The sequence below is a fragment of the Ixodes scapularis genome, unplaced genomic scaffold, assembly GCF_016920785.2.
Source record: "Ixodes scapularis isolate PalLabHiFi unplaced genomic scaffold, ASM1692078v2 PGA_scaffold3__209_contigs__length_174095766, whole genome shotgun sequence".
In the NCBI taxonomy this organism is placed as follows: domain Eukaryota; kingdom Metazoa; phylum Arthropoda; class Arachnida; order Ixodida; family Ixodidae; genus Ixodes; species Ixodes scapularis.
In genome coordinates, this window is record NW_024609868.1 from 65,623,828 (window position 1) to 65,645,876 (window position 22,049).

The 22,049-nt window shown below is 46.5% G+C and overlaps 1 long non-coding RNA gene across 1 annotated transcript in view; it reads left to right on the forward strand.

Annotated features, from left to right (window-relative positions):
• Positions 1 to 1,006: 1,006 nt before the first annotated feature.
• LOC8037263 overlaps positions 1,007 to 22,049 on the forward strand; it is a 29,801-nt gene continuing 8,758 nt past the window's right edge. The window contains exon 1 of the long non-coding RNA XR_006078098.1: positions 1,007 to 1,460. This is a non-coding gene — a long non-coding RNA (uncharacterized LOC8037263). The remainder of the gene's footprint in view (positions 1,461 to 22,049) is intronic.

A 22,049-nucleotide genomic window follows, 5' to 3' on the forward strand; every position in this document is an offset into this window, starting at 1 on the left:
TTTAGAGGTGAATATATCAACAAATGGAACCTTGCTTCCGTTTGTTTACTTACCCAGGCGCCCTTTTATCACGGCATTCAAATTTGTATGTTGCCATTTGACGGGATATACTGCACATACTTTATACATATAAAAACTTCGATTGATCTGATTAAATATGGTAATCAGCAAATACAAAAAACACCGTATGTGTAACGGTACGTTCTATTGTTTTAACTGAAACGAGAACGAGATTCTTTGTCACAGATGGAAGTTGTAACAGGAACGAGTTCCAAAAATTCGAAAGGAACGAGGAACGTGTAAAACACTGCTTTCATCCTTATTTTATTATTTTCCGATTGGTATAGTCACTGTAAGATGACTATACCAAGGGAGCGGACTTCTATATAGCCTTTTGTCCTGCGAATTCAATTATCGCACTTGTCTTAAAACTAAACGCAAACCGCATTTAGTTTTAAAAATGCTTGCATGCAGCGATTGCCGCCGGGCATGTGGCGGTCCTCTCTGCCGCCTTTTTTTCTGTCCAGAGCGTCGGGACGTCATTGACGGCACCCCAGAGTCAGCTTAGTGGCGAGCAAGGCTCATCTGACCCTGCTGATGACGTCACTTTTGCCAGTCTTTCCCTCCGCTCTTGCGCTTCCTTGCCGTGGGCGTGCCGCAACAGGCGCGTCTCTGTCAAAATTTTCATGGCCTATTGCAACGCTCCTACTAATAAGATCAAAATAATTAATACATTTTAAGGTGTCTACATTACAACCTTACTGTCTGTTCGAAATCAAGGACCTATATAGCTTCTCTTTAACATGTACACGATCCTTGCTTCGCTATTCGTCTTTCGGCGTCCCTATTGACTAATTACGCGATAGTATTTGCAGAAAGCGACAATAAAAAAAAAAAAGAAAAAAGAAAGACTTGGGACTGGTTACGCCCGGCGTTTCTTAGGCTTTCTGTGATCATAGTTCACGTAACGGCGGCGGAAGCAGCGTTCGAGCGTGGTTTCGATTCTGCCAGACACCTGCTGAGGCGCCGAGCTAGCGTACGAGCAGATTCGCCGCACGGTCGACCTTGGCTGCCATGACTGCGGGAGAACACGTGGGCGATGAACTCATTGCCGTCGCTGCGTCCTGATAGCAGCAGCCCTCTCTCGGCGCACGCGTAGAAGCACCGACTCGCTGGCGCGTCACGCGTTTTTTGCCTCGGGGGCACGCAATACACGTTGGTGACGTCGCGACGTAGGTGCGCTGCCTGTGCTGCCCTGTGTAAGCAGCGGTGATACTGTTTGATACCGTCGTATGCCGGTTGTTTGGCACCTAGTGACGCGCGCTGTTTCGCTGACGGTGGACAACCGCACGGATTCACCGAACGCCATCTCTAGACGCAGTCAACGTCTTCGGGGATTCCAGATACCGCATTTGGTTTCGTCGGCAAAGTCGAGGCGCCGCAAAATTTGATCGTGGAAGGTGAGTGCTTGCGTATGGATTCTTTGGACTACAGTCGTATGCAGGGGTACGATATTGCACGGTTATTGCTTGGGTGTGACCTTGTAAGGTTATTTTTATTTTGTGAGGTCACACTGTGTGCATCTTTTCCACGTTTACGTGTAGGTATTCTTTTAAATAGGTGTAAACTGCTGCTTGACGCACTGTATGCCAGTCAAAGAATGTTTGGCAACTGCTTTATCAGCGACTTATGTGCCGAAGAGCACATACTATTTTTTACTCTCCTTTTTGCACCGTATTTCATCTCTGTAGAACGGCGCTTCCACCCTTCATTTCATTTTGGTCCCATCTGCTGCCGTCATTTTCAGCCGCACTGCGCCATGAAAGCAGCCAGTCTAACACGCGGCCCGCCCAGCTAACTTTCTTCAGCGATTCGCGTGTGTTGTGGAAGCAATGTCTGGAGTCGCGCTGCTCGACTGTGAAGGGTATTGCGCCGGCGTAACTGAACCACTCTTTCAAATAATCAGACTTTGGTGTCCATTACATATAAGTAGGGTTCGAAGTTTTCGGTTTAAACCGATAAAAACCGATAAAAGTGGATTACGCCGAATCCATTTTCAGAAATTCGGTTTTAACCGAAAAAGGTCAGTTTGTAGGTTCGCCATTTTCGACTTAAACCAATAAAAACTGATAAAAGTACGTCGAATTTATTTTCTAAAATTCAGATTTAGCCGGAAAGGGTCACTTTGACCTTCCAGTCGTACCGCAGCACCGTGGCGAAAAAGTGGAACGACAGTGTCGACCGAAACGTGTCCGAATGTATGGGATACAGGGATGCAATCATGACGTTATGGTTTAATGTGCGCATCATCGATCGGAACTTAAAGTCCGAAATGCCCCATGACTTCGCCATGTACGAGCCAGTTTTCAAACTCGTTGTAAGGAAGACTGGACGCACGCTCTGCATGTTGTGTTGTGCTTCAAAACGTCGCACCGTGTCTCTTTTGGCGGTCACAACTGGTTAAATGGCCGATTTTCGCTCAAGCAGCGCTTCATCTCCTCAGCCCGCCAGTGTCCAGTATTAGCGTTGAGAAGCTCAAAGCTTCTCAACGCTAAGAGTCATTCTCAAAGCTAAGAATCATATTTACAAAAAAAAAAAAAAAAAAAGAAAAACAAAAGTGCGGATCAACAATGAAATCCTGGGTAGGGTACATGTGTGTGTACTATAATAACATCACGTAATCCCGATGTACAGAAGGTAAAGTTCCATGTTTTTGGGGCATAGGGTTCATATCTGACTTGTTTGTACTTCCGTATTTTTTTGTTGTTTCTTTTACAGTTGTAAACATTTGCCAAATAAAGTGTCAATTTCTTTTTCAATGTATCTGTGCAGTTATTCTTTAAATGATCACAAATATCAAAGCTAAAAGGATCGTCTGATCCGGTGTCCGTTAGTGTTTATTTTAATTCACCGAAAAAAAGCCGATAAACTTTTTTGGGCATAAATATACACCGAAAAACACCGAAAATTGATTTTTAAAATAAACACCGAAAAAAGTACGCCGAATTTTTAAATAATAGAAACCGAAAACGCGGAACCCTACATATAAGCATTAATTGGTTCAATTCTCCATGCGCTAGCTGTCGTATATATAAAGAAGAATCGTGCTGCGTGAACATTTTCCACCTGCGACTAGAGCAAGCGGTTAGGTGTTCTGGGCTGGCTTGCTACAGAAACAAAAAAATAACCAAAACTGAAAAAAAAAAAAAAAAAAAAACATTGCTAAAGTTGGGGCACGGGAGGAGTGACACGCGAAGTCGAGTCTCAAGGGCTAGCGCGTCCCGGGCTTGGCAGGCTTTCTTTCACGCAGTCTCAGCTAAGACGCTGATTCTCTCAAGCCAGCCCTGGTGCCTGCGCGTATACCGTCGATGTCACTCGCGACGTCATTCGTCAATTTCTGATACATCGCCGTGCTTATCGGTAACAAATTGTGGTGTTTTGCTCGTATTTCGCTTTCCTTTTTTTTAATTTTTATTAGACAGCTGGGGCTATATTTTGCTCACAGCTCCCGTGCTCCATTTAAAAGTGCATGCTCTGTACACCAGAGGAAGCAGAGAGACAGAGATCACGCGTCTAGCTCGCCCATTACGTTGAATTGTCATGTTTTGAGGCTACGGTCACACGGACGGAGGTGGAGTCATCTAGATTATGCAAGATCACGCACCTTCTCACACCCCACAAAGTGTCAGCGTAGGCGCAAGCGGCCTGTTGGTGTGACGTGAAACGAAGTTTGCTGACGTATTGCGGCGTAAAGATCGCATAAACATGGCGTTATGTAGGTGGCATTGACAGGAGTCGGCCATCCAGGTAATTAAGTACACCATAGAGATTGAGCTGGTGCTATAGTGCCTACACTATTTTCGGGTTTCAAATTAAAACCGACAGAAACGAGCCTACTTTTGCGGTGCTCGTGTGCATTACTGTGGGAGGACGCGTGCGCATTTTGTCTCTTTGCCGAAGAAATATGAAGATTCAATTTTGTCGCTTGGGTCGTACCGATTCATACGCAACTTATGAGCATTATAAAAATGTAATTGCTTTAGTTAACTTCGCAATACTTCCCGCCCACCCTGTATTCTACAGAAGGTGTATAAAGACAAACAACAAATCCAAGGAAACAAAAAAAAAAAAAAGTCTGGAAAGGCGTGCAAGGTGTTCTCAAGGTGCGCCAACATTCCGATGACGCTAATATTGCTAATATGGCAGATCTGTCATTATATGAAAATGACCCCATCGTGCAATTTTATAAGCGGTTAGAAACACACAAAACAATAAAAGTGCGCAGGCTATAAAAGGTGACTTTTTAATACTCGATAGACCAAACCGTTTTTTATAAAGCAGCATATTTTTTTTTCTTTGATTCCCCTTAGTTTCAAAGATTTCAGGCATGATGTGTCTCGAAAGCTACAACAAGACTACATTCCCACCTATGCATGAGCAAAAAGAATAAAACGAAACTTGTTTATTGTAAATCGCAATAATTACTCGGCTTTCACTTTATATTGATCGTTCACATGCTTACATGCACAGCTAGTAGCTGATTCAGTGTTACCATGTAGTTTTTGCCGTCTTATCTTGACTTGGCTAATTCGCATCCCGCTGGGCGCCGCCGTAAATTTTAGTTTGGTTTACATTTTGGTGATGCTCTTAAGGCCCGTTCACACAGTTGCGTTCGGAGCGACCACAACGCTTACGAACGAATGCAACCGGTTGGAACGACGAGTTACCATAGCAACGAAGCGCCAAACGGTCGTTTCGTTCGTGTTCGTTCGCAACGCAAGGAGTTGAGCCGGGCTGAACTTTCGGGAACGACCGCAACGACAGTCCAATCACAGGTCGAGGAGAGCTCGGTCGCGCGCGTTGCATGCCGGTCGTGCCGGGCTACTTTTATCAGCTTCTATCTGCAAACATGGCGTCGGTGGTGATCGTCGATGTGTACGGCGTGGTGGAAGCTCATCGTTTCGCGTAAAAGCGCTATCCTTGACTGTGAATCTTCGTCATGTGTCGTTATGATAACCCAGCACGTACTAGAAGGAAGATCCACCAACTCGTGAGGCGATCTCGTGGCGGCACTCTCAAGGCAGAAGAAACGCCCGTGCCGTCGTGTTTGTTTACTTCGACAATAGTGGTGCTTTCTTAACATATGTGTCCTCGAACATCACCCGGATGTCCTTTTTTTGGCGCATTCCATGCGTGTGCTCAAGTTCAAGGTATTTCTGGTGCGTACCGATTCGAATTTCCCGCGTTTTCATCACCCTATACACTCCGTGCGGGAACTATAGGGGGCGCTTTGAAAAACGCGCGCAGCGCCGCTAGCGGAGGAGCTGGCGTTCGACAGTGAGGCGCGCTCAGCAGCCTGCGACGCCTTTTAGTATGCCAAGCTGTGGCGGCGGAAGCGCGCACGGACGAAACTTTTGCTTTTTAAGCCGATACGTTGATGGTGGCGTTGCATGAGTCCTGGGGAAAACCTAAGAAGGGCATCTAGCTGTTCTCCACTTTTTATATATTGAGTTTGGGTCGTTTCTTAGGGGTAATTTCTCTATATAGTTGCGGCCGAAAAGGGAGTTAGAGCAATTTTCCGAAAAGCAGGACGGCCGCCACCATAATTGCTCTGAGTAGCAAATTTATTTCGCTCGTCGCTGTAAACGTAGGACTGCTGGAACAATAATATTTGGAGGCGAGTGAGATGTTCACTAAGTTTGTGCACGAAATGTGCCAAGTTTCATTAAGACAGCTGGTGTGAAAGTTGGGTTTCTAACGAATAAAGAAATAAAGCTGTACGGGATATCCAATATTGGACCCGAATTGTTGTGTTATAGCAGGCTGTGCAAGTGCAGATTTGGGCACGCAGGTGCTTTGACTTGACAGTAACATGACACAGCACTTATTGTACAAAAAAAGGGGGCATAGGGAAACCAGGTGAACATTCGGTTTGGTCGGCGTAACTCAATGGGAACCGTTTTTGACCATGAAAAGGCTGTCAAGAGAATACCACTGGTCGTGGGAGGTGGAGACTTTAGTGGCAGGAAGGGACTAGTAGATTGTATTTCCCATTGAAACCACTTTACGAAAGGTGGTTACAAAGCCGAGAAAACAAAGTTGTCGGCCAACACACGGTTTGGCCGTCAAGGGCTTTTGCGGTCAGCTGTTGTGTAATAACCCGCTGTGCGAGGTGCTGATTTTCGGCACACAGGTACTTTGACATGACTGTCACTTGACACAACACTTACTGTACCAAAAAGAGTTGGCATGGCGAAACCAGGTGGAACTTTAGTATGGGCGGCGTAACTAAATGGGAACTGGCTTTGATCGTCAAAGGCTGTCAAGATGATACCACTCATCGTGGGAGGTGCACACTTTACAGGTAGGAAGGGACTAGCGGACGGTACTTCCAGTTCGAACCACTTTGCAATAGGTGGCTCTAAAGCCGAGAAAAAAAAAAATGTCGACAGAACTCGGGGTGTCAGCGTTCCCATATCCAAAAGGAGGCTGACCAAGAAAGAAAGCTCACCACATAAACTCCCATACTCAAACATCGATTCTTTAGTGATTTCGAGTTTCATTGTTGTTTTCTTTAGATTTATATTTGTCACTTTTTTACCGTTCGAATCTTTCTTCATGAAGTAGAGATTGCGTGCCATACTTGTCCGAAAATATCGACACGTACGATGGGGACGGAACTTCTTTGGAGGGCATTCCTCCAACGAAATTAGCACTGCATAACCGTGAGTGTGGGATGGCATTTCAGTTCGTCCCATCGGCGCTGACACGTGTAGGCGTTACTGGTACGAAAACAAACGCAGAGCGCCAAGCGGCAGTGTAGAATATGTCAGCCGTGCCGACACAGTGGCAGACATGATCGGGAGACCAAATTTCTCGCGTCGTACGGCACGGCTCCATCGTTGTCGCTGTCCCACAAAACATCGGCGAGGTGAAAAACTGCGAAACTTTGTCCGCACGAGATACGACGCATAAGTATTGAAGCACTTAATGGCGCAGCACAGGCAGCACTTCATGCTGTGAACCCAGCGCAACCGCACCGCTCCGACTTCAATGCGTACCAACCAACGCGGCGTGGTTTCGGTTTCGTTTTCTCTGGGGTTCTCACTGCCTACTTTCAGTACCGGCCGCGCGGCGGCGCGCCAGTCGCGTCGCACGGAGTGTATACTTCGCGACAACTTTTCTTGGCAATGCGGTGGAAGGTACAGGCCTGCGTTCTCTCTCCCATTTTGAGTGTGCGCAGGCTCTCCTCCTCTCCCCGGTACCTTCCACCGCATTGCCAAGAAAAGTTGTCGCGGAGTATAGTGTTAGCAATCCTGAACGTTCGCAACGTCTCGCTCGCAACGTCTATCTGATCACAAAATTATATTTCTACGTTGCCATATCTCTGCTAAGATTACATCGTCTTTTATAATCGTAGAAAAGGCGTGTGGCGAGATTTGTACTGTTGGCAAAGTTGTGTATTAAAGTCGTGATCGTGCAAGACGGCGTACTGTATCTTTTTTCTTTTTCTTAATGCACTACCCAGCAAGCGTATCCTGAAAAAAAAAAAAAAAATGTGGTCATAGAAGACGGTTTGTCTATTTTCTGTTACGCAAGTGAGGGGTCGCGCGTCCCCTTCGTTTTAGAGGCACCGCTGAAACAGCTGACGGCGGTGGAGAGGCGGTTGCCGTGCTGCCGACGCACTGCGCTTGCTGCAGGAGTGTACGCGACGCGCGGCGCAGAGCGGTCGTTCCGGTCACAACGGACGAAGTCGTGGATAACGGGTTCGTTTCAGATGTCTGAGCCAGCCTTTCCACAGCTATTTTAGGAGCACAGCCGATCTTCGTGACTGTACGCCGTAGCCGAAACCTCCGGCTGCTCCGGTGAGGACGGTGGACCTCGCGTCGGGCAGGAAACCGTCCGCCATGTTTGTAAGCGTAGCTGCGTTACTTACTATTGGCTAGGAGCAAGAGCTGAAGCTCGTTTCTCATTGGCTGTTGATTCGTGTGGTTTCATGCGGTTGCATGTGTGCGTACACGTCGTCGCGTACAGTTGTCGTTGAAGTCGTAGCGGTTGCATTCGTTCGTAAGCATAGTGGTCGCTTCGAACGCAAATGTGTGAAAGAGCCTTTATGCACACAAGTACACTGTAGCAACAATCTCGTACATAAACCTGCGTGTGAAGCTATTTTAGCACTGTGTTTAGTGCGACGGATTTAAAAGCAGAGCACACCGAGTAACATTTTTGTTTTAGTGATCTATAAATGTTTGAAGTCATTTATTACGTTAGAAGTCTTGGTAATGTTTTCCCGTATAGTCAAGCGCAGGGACAAAATGCACAGATATTTCCATCGAAATGACTCACCGGAAGTAAATTTTGAACTGGTTACTGTCTGCTTCAATACGCAGCAGGTACACTATATAGCGCCAGCTAAACCTCTATAGTCGGTTACAAGTTAAGAAGGTAGGAGAAGCACCTCCCGCAAGCGTGATGCGCCGGTTTCAGATTCCTCCGCAGTCGAAAGAAGAGTTCACTGGAAACGCTCTTTGTTCCGCTTCAATGGATAGATACTGGCTACAGAGTGATGCCAACTTGTCTCCGATCCCACGCTTTAAGAAAGCGACCTTTGTATTCATCGGAGGGGGAAGAGAGCCCCTGAAAGCAGCCTTTGTATTCTTCCGAGGGGGAAGCTAATCCCCGAAGTCGTATTTGTTTTCATCGGAGGGGGAAAACTCTAATCTCCCTCTTGTGGCTTCCACAATGCTAAGTCAAGGTTGAAAGATAAAACATATCCTTCCTCGCGCGTTGGCCGCGAAGTCACGGAAACGATGGGACGCTATTGGATGCGGAGGTGGCGGAGGGATATATAATTCCCTTTGAGGGGCATTTGCCGCTACCTTCTTGACTTGTAACTAGGGTGTGTACTTTCCGGTGTTTATTTGTGAGAAAAATCGCGGATGTTTTTCGGTGTTTATTTTTTTTCAAAGCACCGGTGTATTTCGGTGGAACGTCTCACGACTAGGCTAAAATCGGTGATTATCGGTGGAAAAAATGCGATGAATCACAAAAAGAGATTTCCAATTTTATTCACATATTTCATACACTTCTTCTCTAGGAAGCATCTATTTTCACGCTTGGTTATTATAGTAGATGCAAGCATACTTCGAGAGGCTTCCATCCGTCATTGCAGCACGTTCCTTGCGGTTCACAACCCGCAATTATGAAAACGCACGCTTCTGTACGAGACGGACGTTGGCAGTGTCTTCCAGGAACCACGGCAACCTCTGAATACATGGCTTGCACCGACACCACTTGACCAGACACAATGGGGAAAGGGCACGTCAGAGCCTACCCTCCGCTGCGTTAACTTTTCCACAAAAGGGGGTCATGGTAGACACAATAGGGGAAAGGTGTGTGAGAGCTTAGCTTCCAATGCGTTCCCTAGACGCTTTTGACCGCCAGAAAGGAGGGCGGACTGACGCCACGTGCAAGCCATGCATAAACACTGGAAGAATGCAGAATCCACGAGATAACACGTTTGACGAACCTCTACGGGGAAAGGGTTTCGCTAGGTCGGAAACATGCAACGACCGGTGTTTTCGGTTTTAACCAGGGCGAAAATATCCAACCACCGGTGTTTTTCGGTTTTGACCGATTTTATATTTCTGTCACCGATGGATGTTTATCGGTGTTTTTCGGTTAAAACCGGAAAATATACACCCTACTTGTAACCTACTATACACCAACTCATGTTTACAAACAAACCGGAGCGCCCCCAAGCGGACGCCACCGGCGCCGCGCATGCGCGGTGAATGGTGGGCAAGAAGCCCGCCGTCGCCCATAAACAAACCATTGAATTGCGTTGTTGTCGGCGTCGGTGGGTGTCCCCGTGCTCTTTTTCGCGTTGGAATCGTTGATTTTACGTCCTGCTAACAATGTCTGACTACTTGAGCGGCTTTAGCAAAACTAACGAGGCAAAACTTTGCGTGAATAATGTGACGTGCGGCGATTCATTTCACGTGGACGCCGCAGAATGGGCGCTAAAGCCTGACTCCCACGATGAGATTCTGCTCGCTATTTTCAGTCGCGACGTCGCTCGGACTGCAAAAGCGTGAACCGTAGCTGAGATGGTGAACGTCGATTCTGAAAACCGCAAGTAGAATCGGGCATTACAAGTCGGTGACGGCCACTGGTAACAATGATCAACATCTTCTTGTATCTGTTTACACTTAGCCTACTTACCCAAACCAACCTTCAAAAGTGTTTTGAGGCCTGCACTTAGTTCTTATCGCAATTACCGGGTCAACGTTTTGTTTACGGGTCGCTGTCGTTTGAACGAGCTGACGACAAAAAGCAGCCAAGTTTGAAAGAGCAGACGACAGTTCGAACGTATGCGCAATGGAGTACGGGCAAGAAGCACCGCGTCCCGCGTCAACAAACCAATCGAATGTCACGTTGTCGGCGTCTGTGTGAGTCTGCATACTCTTTTTCGCGTTGGAATTGTCGATTCTACATCGTCATCGCAATGTCTTACCACTTTAATCGCCTGAGCGAAATTATCAAGGCTCGTTACGCCGCTAAACTTTTCGTAAATAATTTGACGTGCGGCGATTCATTCGCATGAACGCCGCAGAATGGACGCCAAAACCATGATGATATTCTTCTAGCTATTTTCGGTCACGACGTCGCTCGTGCTGCAAAAGTGTAGAAGGTAACGGCGATGATCGACGTCGATACTGAAAATCGGAAGCGGGAACAGACCAAGCGTAACAAGTCGGTGATGGCCACCGGTACCAATAATTAACATCTTGTATCTACTGTTTATACCGATCCTGTTTAAGTCTTTTCAGGCCTGCAATTACTTCTTATTGCAATAACCGCGTCAAAGATTGGTCTACGGGCCGCTTTTGTTAGAACGAGCAGACGACAAAAAGCAGACAAGTTTGAAAGGGCAGACGAAAGTTCGAACGATCAGGCAGCCGTGTGAATTTGAAGACGCACTGAGCCCGTGGGTGGTCCGGACAACTTGGCGGTTTTCTCTCGTTCATGTTGGAACAAAGCAAATATATCTGGCGACCACAAAGTGTTGCTCGCACACGCAATCGTAGTTCGACAGCGCCTGGTTTGCCCTTTTCACGGCTACTATCCACGTTCTCGGACGAACGGAGGGGGCAAAAACACATGAAAGCTGATCTTCAAACCTTTCCTAACTCTCTTGGTACAGCCCCCGTCGCAGCATTTTGACGAGAAGGCAGGTTTTTTGTCTCGTATCTTCCGAAGGAACACAGGAATGCATGTCTGGCACGGCGACTTCTGCCCACCGCCCCAGACCGGAAGTGCGTCCGGCGCGCCACCACCGCGGCGTGACGTAGGAGAGTTGAGTTGGTGTATAGCGCGTTATAAAAATGATGCCGAAATTGCTGCTGTCGCTACGCTGATTCTCGACGAAATGTGTAAGCATCAAGTGCAGGGGTTCCGACTCGGCGAAGGATGAGAATTCCAACCTTGCAACGGTCCGCAACTGTTCTCTTCGTAGAACCAGTCTGCTCTCGGGTCAATATCCCATGAGCGAATGACATTTTAGCGAACAACGGTAATTTGAGCGAATCGACATTCTAGCGAATGACAGGGGCGCGTGTTAACCCTCCCGGCCCCCTGCGTTAACGCCGCTTCGCCGGCGGCAGTCTGCGGCGGCTTATTACAAAAATGTTAACCCACCCTACCCACCCGTAAACGCCGCTTCGCGGCGTCCGACCATTCGCTAAAGTGTCTTTCTATGAGAAGTCGGCGCTCGCTGAAACGTCGTTCGACCAACTGAGTGCCATCCCAAGCCACGACCGTCCAACCCAAAGACGGCTGCATGCAGCAGGGCAATAGATGCTCACGCATTTAACAAGTCGACCACTAACCCTACTTGCCTCTGAACGCATCGTCGCGTCTGACACCGGGGACACACGATCAGGATGAAGTCATCCAGCTGTCTGAAGGAGAAAAGTCAGGAACATTCTGCTCTCACTTTTGATATCGCAGAGCGGAAACGAAGTTTGTGACTCATTGAGTCATTACCCTGTGCCTTATACTCCGTGCACGCTCGAGCTGGCAGTGCGGAAAAAGCTACGCATTCATCGGACAAGTCACACGTCTGTCTTTCGCCACGTGATCATGCGTTGCACCTGACGTCATCCCGTCAACTCGGAGAAGAGGGGAAGGAGCAACTCCCCTCTCAATGGGTCTCTTTTCTGCGTCCCATACTTGCCCAGACATCACTATTTTCCTTATAGAAAATTGTAAAAAATTAACCCACCACTCGAAATTCGTACAAAAGCAGGTTTCCCCTCTTTTTCTTACGTGGTGGTGCGAAATGAGTGACGCAAAGTCAGAATTTCCCTTGCGGATGCCTGAAATGTCCCTATTTCTGCCGAAATTTCCCTCGCTTGCCAAAATAATTATCTAATACTAAATAGTCGTTGCTTTCTGCATCACTTCCATTTTTACGACGATAGATATATTATGTAGCATTTACTCCTCGTGTACGTTTCGCAAAAGTGAGGTTATCGGGGAAAAAGCGTGGACAAAGCAAATCTGGCGAGGGGAAGTGTAACCGTAAGATTCAAACTCACGAATGAAACCCGATCTTCACCTTAGATGTTATGCACGTCAATAGAATACGATACCGTTTTAATAACTTTACTCATTTTTATAATAGTCAGTCCAAAACAAAAGGTGTAACACAAGCTAGAGTTTTCAAACTCGAACAGATGGAACCTGACACATATAGTAAGCACCATTTCGTGCACGGCACTTCACGAAATATTATTAGCTATGGTAAGTCTATCTTGGACATGATGTCTGTATCTCCATACATCGCAGTATTTCTTGTCCTCAAGGCTCAACCTTTATTTTCCGAGAAGGCACAGCTGCGCTCTCAGAAGCTTCGAGTTGACTGGTCCCTTCCTCCATAGTTTTCACGGCGGCGATGAAAACTGATTTTGCGGAAAAACGTTGTTCGTGTGCTCCTCAGTGTTACCAGGTGGTCGCACAACAAACCGCCGAACGAATGAAAGGAATAACGCACGTGTGGCCAAAGCCACTAAGGTTCAGTGTTATCTAAAAATAAAAGAAGTCATGATTGACCTATATTTCCCGATATATACGGTGCCGAAAAATTTCCCTGAAAGTAGCAAGATTTTCCCTCTTCCCACGTATACCTCATTATGACCTTAATCTGGGAAATTCCCCTTGGGTTGGTACCAGACGTAAACAGCGAGGTCGGGTGATGAAAGGCCACTGAAGTCGATTGACCCGGCAAGGGCGTAATTCAAGAATGCGCTGTCAGCTTCGGGGACGACTTTTCTTGGCATTTTTGAGGTCAGGAGGCGCGCACAGCTTTGGTCCGCGCTCAAAGTGGGAGAGGACACGCGTGCCCGCACCTTTGACTGCACTGCCAAGAAACAATTGTTCCCGAGTATATAGTGTTTGTACAGTGGTAGAACTGGTGCAGTTAAGCGCGAGGCAGTCTGGACGGGTTAAAAAATACGCAGGGACACGGACAGACTATAGTAGACGGAGGACAAACACAGCGCCGTGTTTGTCTTCCGTCTCCTACTTTGTCCTTGTCCCTGCTCAGTTTTTTACCCATTAAAATGAACTACCAACTAGCCCGTTCGTCGACGCTACAGTCTGGACTTTTTTTTTTTCCTACTACTTTTGCTCCGGACTACACGTTTTTTTATTGCAACCGCAACGGAAACAACCCGACGGCGATCGATGTAGGCGGATGCTATCTGTGCTCGGTACGCCACTTTTGTGTTTGGTTAGGTGTGGAAGGAAACAACGCCTCTAGTTACAATGGGCGATGCGACGCAACATGCTGGGTAACGGAGCAAAAACATGGCGGCCATATGGACGAGCGTCAGAAACATGCGACGAGCATAAAACATTGTGCAGACTATCGATATATTAAGTAACGGAAAGCGTGGCGAGCTGCAAACACCGCAGCCAATGAGACAGAGGAATGAGCCGATAAAATAAGAACGCCTCAGAACGAATTCCAGAGCAAGAAGCGTGACCTTAATATGTTTATTGAACTGTCAGCCGCTATGGTCGTTTGAACTTGACGCGATGAAGACACGATATTTTCGTTGCCTAAAACTTTGAAACAGGTGGGCGCAGATGAATGTTTAGATACTAAACAACCTTGCTACACCTTTTTTTTTTGCCTGGGGTGAAGTTATCTAAATATCATCTGTTTTGTGAAACTGTATTACACTCATCGTGGGGCTGCGTGTGCGAAGTAGCACTTCTTTAAAATTTTACATTTGGAGACGTGGCAGCAAAGCGAAAAGGTTTAAAAACGTTATGCGGAGTTTAGCTTTTCTGCATCATGTGATGAGACACCCCTTCATGTCAGTTAAAAAGATACGTGACATCCCTGTGTCCTTTTCTAAAAGAAAAAAAAGAAAAAGAAGCGGCATACATGGTACGCACTGCGGTTCGGTAGGCTCGTGATATACATATGAATAGTGCTACTGTTGTACAGCTAAAAAGCTATAATATAAGTTATAACTAAGATTCCGCATTTTCTGAGTTAATTTCCCGCGAAATTCAAAGTGCTTTTTGAAGTTTTTTTTTCTTTTTTTCGCAAAAAAATTGGGATTTATTGGAGTTTATTTTTGTTCGATTTCCACTTCTATGAAAACCAGTTTTTTTTTCATAGTGTTCTTATATTTAAAAAACAAATATTCAAGAACAAAATAAAGAGAGTCCGGGTATCATGAGCCGTTGTTCTGAAGAAACCTCAATGTGCTTAAAGGAAAACCCCCTTTGTCAGTAGTCCTAGATTTCAAAGGAAACGAAACTGGCCTCTCATCAGAACCACTTATCCTGTGCTGTTATAAAACTTAGTGAAAAAAAAGAAGTATTCTTTTTGTTTGTGATATTGAATCTGAGTTTTTCGGATAAATCCGAATTCACTGAAAATTTACCGGCCTGCGTATTTCGGATTTTATCGAATTTATCTGAAAACACGGAACTCTAATTATAACCAACCCCAAAGATGCCCAGAGCAGTAGAGAATGCAGAAACGAATGTATGACATTAGACGTCTGTCATATTAAGCGCTTGCAACCGGCACTCGCACAATTAGTTAAGGGTATTAAATATAAATTTAAGCAATTTTGGTGATTAAAGATGAAACTCACTTGCATGTTTGGACACTTCAACGGCATCAGAAATTCAATCCTCACCTCCTGCTGGTTTAGACATGAATGGGCGTTGCTCCGGCGAGCTTAGAACTTACTTGGTAGTAGTACACTTTGCACACCAGCATCATAATTATAGAACCATGACCAACATACACAGTCTAATTAAGCTCAGGCTGCCTGCCGGGAAAAAATTACAACTTACGACAGTCCACAATCTTAGGTTCTCGGCAGGTGTATGTCCCAACAAGATTCTTGGGGCATGTCTGTGTGACGAAGGCATTTCGAAGCGCGTACAGTTCTACTTGCATCGCTCCCAGTGGGGTTGCGTGCATGGAGGCGTCGGCGGAGTCCTCCGATTATGCGATTCCTACAGACGCGTAGGAGCGCAGTTGCTAGCGTCCCACGCGCGAACGTGGCGGCGCGGCCAGCGGAGCGGCAGCGATGGCCCCGGTCCTGCCAACACGCCGGAGGGAGAGCCGTTCTATTTCTAAACGAGGTCTCCGTTGTAACTGCCGAGGTGCTGCTGCTGCCAGGGGGAAAAGTCCGTCGCGGCTGAGTCACCTTCGGTACGAGCGCAGCACAGTCTGCTCGACGCCGCTCTCCGCCGCCATTCGTGTTTTATAACTTCGCTACGCCGCCGACGACCGCCCGCTTTTAGCACACTGTGGATCGTCCCAGAAACGGATATATCACTTGTTTGGTGAGTACGAATAGCCTTAGTGCGATTTAATCACGCGCCCCCGTTTGTTCGTGATCGCGTTGCCAACCTCACGAGGAGACTCTAGTACCAGTACGCGTTCGTCATTGTCAGCTTAAAAGTATTTTTTTTTTTTTGGTATGGTAAATTTTAGAGGTTTGTCTGCTTATGAATGGGCCGGATTGTACCTCACTGGGGGGGGGGGGGGGGGGGGGGGGGGAGAGGTGGGGGGGGTAGAGTGACAGGTGACAGTTTGGGAGCTGCTGTAGGGGGCTCAACCTAGGTTATTTAATTTCACGTATATCAAAGAGCGGGAGAACGTACAATGGTGCTATAGTTTGTCTGTTTTTTGGATTGAAATTGGTGCTGTCTCGATATATATAGGATATTGGGAGTAGAATATACCGAGGTCATCATCACTGACACAATTTGCATGGCTAACTCTAAGGCATTTTGAAGGCTATCACGAGTAGTTGAGGAGGCGAAGTTGCGTTCTTTACTGAGGCGGTTCTGAGCTTAGGAATTTAGAGGAATCTGTTTTCTTTCCATTAATTTTCTGGTCCCTGTAACCTGGGCGACTAGACGAACTATAGGCCAGAGAGTTTAATATGGTAACGTGTTTGGATAGGAGCAAGCTATTAAAGCAACCCAGACGAACGTTAGTGACACAGAAACGAGCGGATGGGCTACGTGCTCAGGAAAGAAATTGGACAAGTGATTTCTTACACGCATCTACGCACTTAACGTTCACACTCCTAGTTCCTTGAAGTATCACTCAGTAACTACCGAAATTGATGAGTGGATCGGATTTCTCACCCTGAAAAGGGGGAGAGTCCACGAGTGTGAATGAACAAATGGAGGGCAAAGAAGCGCCTGCAAAATGAAAGCTTTTTCTTCTTCTCTTTTTTGACATTCTAACGTAAAGTTTGTGTCCCGAGTCATGTTTTTGCCTGGAGAACATGCATTGTTCGTGCTCTAACATGTTCCAAAGAGTGAGCCGGTTCTTCCACCGCGTGAGCGTTTTACCTGCCTACACAGCATTGACCTCGGGCAGGAGACGCACTTTTTGTCCCGCCGGCCCCTTGTCTCAGCGCAAACTGGAATTCTTCATTGACGTCACGACACGCCAGCGGGAAAACGCGAATCAGGATATGACCAACTTGGGTCTTGACGCGTGTCCTGCCGCCTTTTTTAGTTTCTTTTTTGTTGAATGCAGCGAAGCGTCCGAAACGCACATAGTACTTCCTCGACGCCGTCGTTGTCCCCGCTCCTTGCGGTAGCGAAGTCAAAAGTATGCCGTCTGGAAAGTTTCTGAACGGCCGCCAACGCTCCGAGACAGTTGAAGTGGGGGATTGCTAGCCTTATCTTAAGCGTCGAAACAACGTACCGGTCGTTCTCGAGTGTTTCGAACTTGAGAGCGTATTCCTTTTCACTTGCGTGTTGTACACAACGAGTTAGCGTGTAAAGTTAGAATAGTAATTGATGTTACATATGAGATGTTGCTTGAGTGAATTTATAAGCTAGCCAAGGAGTTTAACTGTGAGACATAATTTAACTTGCTGGTTTGCCGCCGATGGCATGAAGTGAAGAAGTGTTGCATTTTGTACTGAATTTCGCCGGACGAGAATATGTCGGAGAGACTGGTTTATCTCATTATTTGAGGGTGATAATATTCCAGCGTGAAAATTTTTTTTGAGACAAACAAAAATGTATCACGTTATTAAATGAAACTTTTTTAATAGCTAATATTTAAATGCAAACTACAACCGAGACAGTTACATCTGTTCGGCCCTTGTTTTAACACATAAATGATTAATGAAACTCCAATACAACTTCCCATACCTGTAGTACCCAGGTCAAAATGAACTCATGTGGCGTTCAGATCTTACTGTATAATTTGAGATACAGTTTCTCACAGTATTAAAGACCCACTCGCTGAGGCTCTTTCTGCGGCGGTGCTGATCCCACTTTGATCAAAAGCACTTTATTAAACAATACGAAACACACAAGGTTAATTTATTTCCTCATCGGAAGTATTGTGGGCCTGGCCGGAGCGACTCCAGCACAGCCGCGTGAAACTTGACTCGTCGAATGGCTCTTGAATATTGTTGGATACTGCACTTTCGGCCGGTCGCTGCAGATGTAAGAACCAACGCACGACAATGACAGCTTTCAGTAATCAGCGGCGGCACGACTCCCGAACACTTTAATGTAGTTTATGCAATTTTTAATAGTAATAATCGCTAAGTATCAACATCTGAACTAAGGGAAGTTCGATAAGCCGTAATCTGCAAATATATATTTATTTTTTTCATAATCAAATGTACCCGAACGCATGAGATTTTTGAAATCTTGGCTTTGAGAAGGCAACTTGTACCTTTCTCTTCCATCTCCGGCTGGTTGAGTTTTTATTCCTCTTTTTTATAGTTCTCTCTGCTACGTTGGAGAACAATTAAAGGACCGGTGCAACGATATTCAATTGGAATGTTTTTCACTCTACACGAGCTTACTGGCACACCTGGGACTCAAGGATACCCACACGCAACGCCACTGGTCAAGAAACTCCTTTGTTGCGGTGAAATTTCAAGGACAAAAGCGATCATTTTCATTCAATCTCTCCTTTGCAAAATTTGATGACGTAACGTGGGGATCGCAATAGACCCAAGTGACGATATTTGAATGCGGTTCATAGATTGGACCCGAGCATTGCGTGGGCACTCGACTTGGGCTCGTGATAATTGCTAGCTCGAGAAGCATTCGGGTAGTGACCCGTGTCCAATCGCTGCAACGACGACAACAGCCGAGCCATAAAAATGTCTGGAACTCAGCGCGTGTCCTGCGCTTTGCTAACCCCAGCGCGTGGCTATGGTCAACACTGGCGGCATATAATCGGCTCATCACGTGACCGCTTGTTCTGGCTGCGAGTTGAGGGAGTGAACGCTGCTCGTTTTTCTTAAATTTTCTTTCTGGGACTTCTATTGCGTGGGGTGAAGAACGAACGCGTGTTTCATAGGTCATTAACGTTAGAGATCCGTTTTAAGCGGTATTTGCGCAAAGTACAAAAATTGTTACATCGCTCCTCTAAAGGTCGCTCCTGGCCAGTCCGCGACCACATGATACAGGCAGGGAGGATATCGCCTTGCGTGTTGCAGTGTTACAAAAATAAGCGTATAAAGACTCAGAGATGAAAAGTATAGATTTTTTAAAACTAAAACAAGATAACGTTATGGAGAAGAGCCCCCTGAAACCGAAAAATACGGTTCCAAAGCTTGAGCGACGCTCACACAACTTCTGTGTGATTAATCGATGTTCTAACAGGTGTTTCAGTCACGTTGAATTTAGTCGACGGTGTAATTGTTTTACACTAAAACTAAAGCCTTGAAAATACGAGAGAGCCACATACCGTATACTCATAACTAATTCGCAACCTTGACATCCAGATCGCAGAAAAAGCTAAACCCCAGGAAAGTAGTAACCCAGGAAAACTTCGAATTTGTGAGGAGACGTGAATTCCGAAAACGAATTCCCCCCAAAATTTACAACTGTTTGACCTTGCGTACACCCGACTCACACTTACGAGGGAATCCAAACTGGTGAACCATCGCCAGCCATGTTTCTTTGTGTGCGGAGCCAGTGTTTCCCAGCTCGCTCGTGTTTGCGTTGGGATCCACCCGGTGCAGTCGACGACACAAGAGAACATCGGCTCGTACTCAGTCTGTCTTTCGGTGTTGAAACGAGCCAGGACTTTAGCACCCGGCTCGTCTACGGTCAAAATGACCCCGACATAACGCAGCCGCAGGACTTACGTCACTACAAAAACGAAGTAAGCAAACATTCGTAATTCCAGCTAAAAAAAAAAAAAAAAAAAAAGTTGTTGGTGAATTTTTCTATATTTCGATACATCTTACGATAGACTGGCACGGACGCTACAAGCAATCCCAATCAATCCGGCATTGTAAATGTAGCACCTGACAACGCGCCCCCCACGTTACTGCTCCCGCTCCCAAAGGTCACGTGGTACTCACGCGGCATTGTATTGGCTTCGATGGCTCCTAGCGTCGCCTACGGTCCATCGTAAGATTTAAAGGACTATACCTTATTGTGCAACACTGAAAACAACAATAAAGAATCGCTTACACGCACCCGGAAAAATGGCAAGAAGCAACAATAACAACCTGCACGGAGGTTTGTTTGATGCCGTCTTCACGCTCCAAGGTCGTTGCGGGACTGTCGACTTGACACGCAGAGCAGAAAGCAGCTGGAGCATCAGACGCCTGTCGTGCTGGTTTGTGTCTTCCGTGTAGGTATTTTACGAATGACAATTCTGATGGCTGAAGCTGCGTGTCGGCAGCGAACATCAGTACGCATGTACTTTTTGATAGCGAAGTCTGACTGGCCGTGCCTGTTGACGTAAGTGTTCTGCGCACCCTGCGCTGGGCTTCAAGTTGTTACCGAGTTGGCAAAAGATTTCTCAGGAATAGATATTGTGGAATACGCAAGAATAAATTGACTTCCACCTGAAATGTGGCGCATCTCGTACTCTCTAGGGGGCGCGGGACGCGCTCCATTTCAGATGGAAGTAATTCTCTGGTTTTATCTTCCCCATCGTGGGGATTTTACATAATTAACATATCTACTGTGGAATAACCAGTAAATGAAATTTTAAGAAGGCTTTCGTTTCAGAAAAGCATGCGCGTTATTCCCGTAGTTTCTTCCGTTGTTATTCGTTGGTTTTGAGCCAGGAGAAAGGTCTCTCCATTGATTTCCTGCTCTGTATAAAGGTAAGCGCAGCGCAAGTTCGTCTGCTTCTTTTGCAGGGGTCGTGAAGACGTCAGAGAGACGCCGAGCTCTCATTGGCTTCGATCGAAGGATAGTGGGTAGACCACGAGGCAGCTTGCTTTGCCCACTATCCTTTCAATGAATGCCAATCGGAACTCGGCGTCTCTCTGACGTCACCGCAGCTTCTGCGCAGGAAGCAGACGACTTGCTCTCTGAATAACGATAACGGTGTAAACGTTTAGTTGAATGCGTTTCGCTATTCATTGACGAAGTTGAGGCGCCAAAAAATAAACAGTACACATATATCATCGCGAGTGTTCGTCTCCTGAGCTATCATCATGTGTTACCTTGGTATCAACAAATTTATTTTCCCCTTTAGGCTTAGATTTCAGGTAAGCTTTTGAACGCAGTTGCTAAATTTGTCATCCAAGGACGATTTTTGCAGCAAAGAAGTACGATTGATGAAATGCGGTCATTCCTTGTAGATATAAAAAAATAGGAAGATTGTTAGCGTTAATACATTTACTTTCCAAGGTAGCGTCGTATCTACCCGAGTTTATAGCAGAATTTGACCCATGACATGAGAGGCTCTCGCGAGAAGCCTTCATGACGCGTGGGACATCAATCGATTACGCTTAATGCTGACTCTCACGTTGCTGTTCGAGCGAGATCGACAGCGCGGAAACCGCTTGTGACATGCTTACGACCAGAGAAAACCGGCGCCGCCTATCGCGCAGCTCCGGAACATCTCCGATCTGCGCACCATTCTCTCGCTGTGTGCTTGAAATACTTTACGATGTTAAAAGCGACCATTTCTCGTAAATGGTGCGTAGATCTGATCCCGCAAATACTCCAATACCCCCAGTCTATAGCTACGGAGATTTGAAAAGTTCAGGGATACTTGATAGATGGCGCCAGTGCTGGCACGCTGGCACCATCTCGTTGTTTATTGTAAGGAGTCGGAAGCGGCTGCACCGCCAGTCGATCACACTCGGACGCAAACCTGTGAACCAGCCTTGCAGCCGTCCCACTGCTGCTACATCGAACACAAGACGCTTTGCAGACGCTGTGTGAAGCACGTTTCCTCCTTGAGATTATGGTCACATGGGTCCTACAAAAAAACAGTCTTGGAAGCAAATGAAGCAAACATGCTTCGAACATGCTCAAGGAGTGTCCGCAGATAAATCTGCCATCACGTCTTCAGTGAACATCGTGTCTTTTGTATGAAATACGAACAGTGTAACTGCGGCTTTACGTTAAACAACCGACCTACGGAATCGTCTTCTGCTGGGAAGAAAACCAGTTTCCTCCTCTCCATTTCCTGTGGCACTCTTCTCCCCTCTGCTCTCCACAAAAGCGAGTCTTTGCCAGATCTGGCCAAATTACTC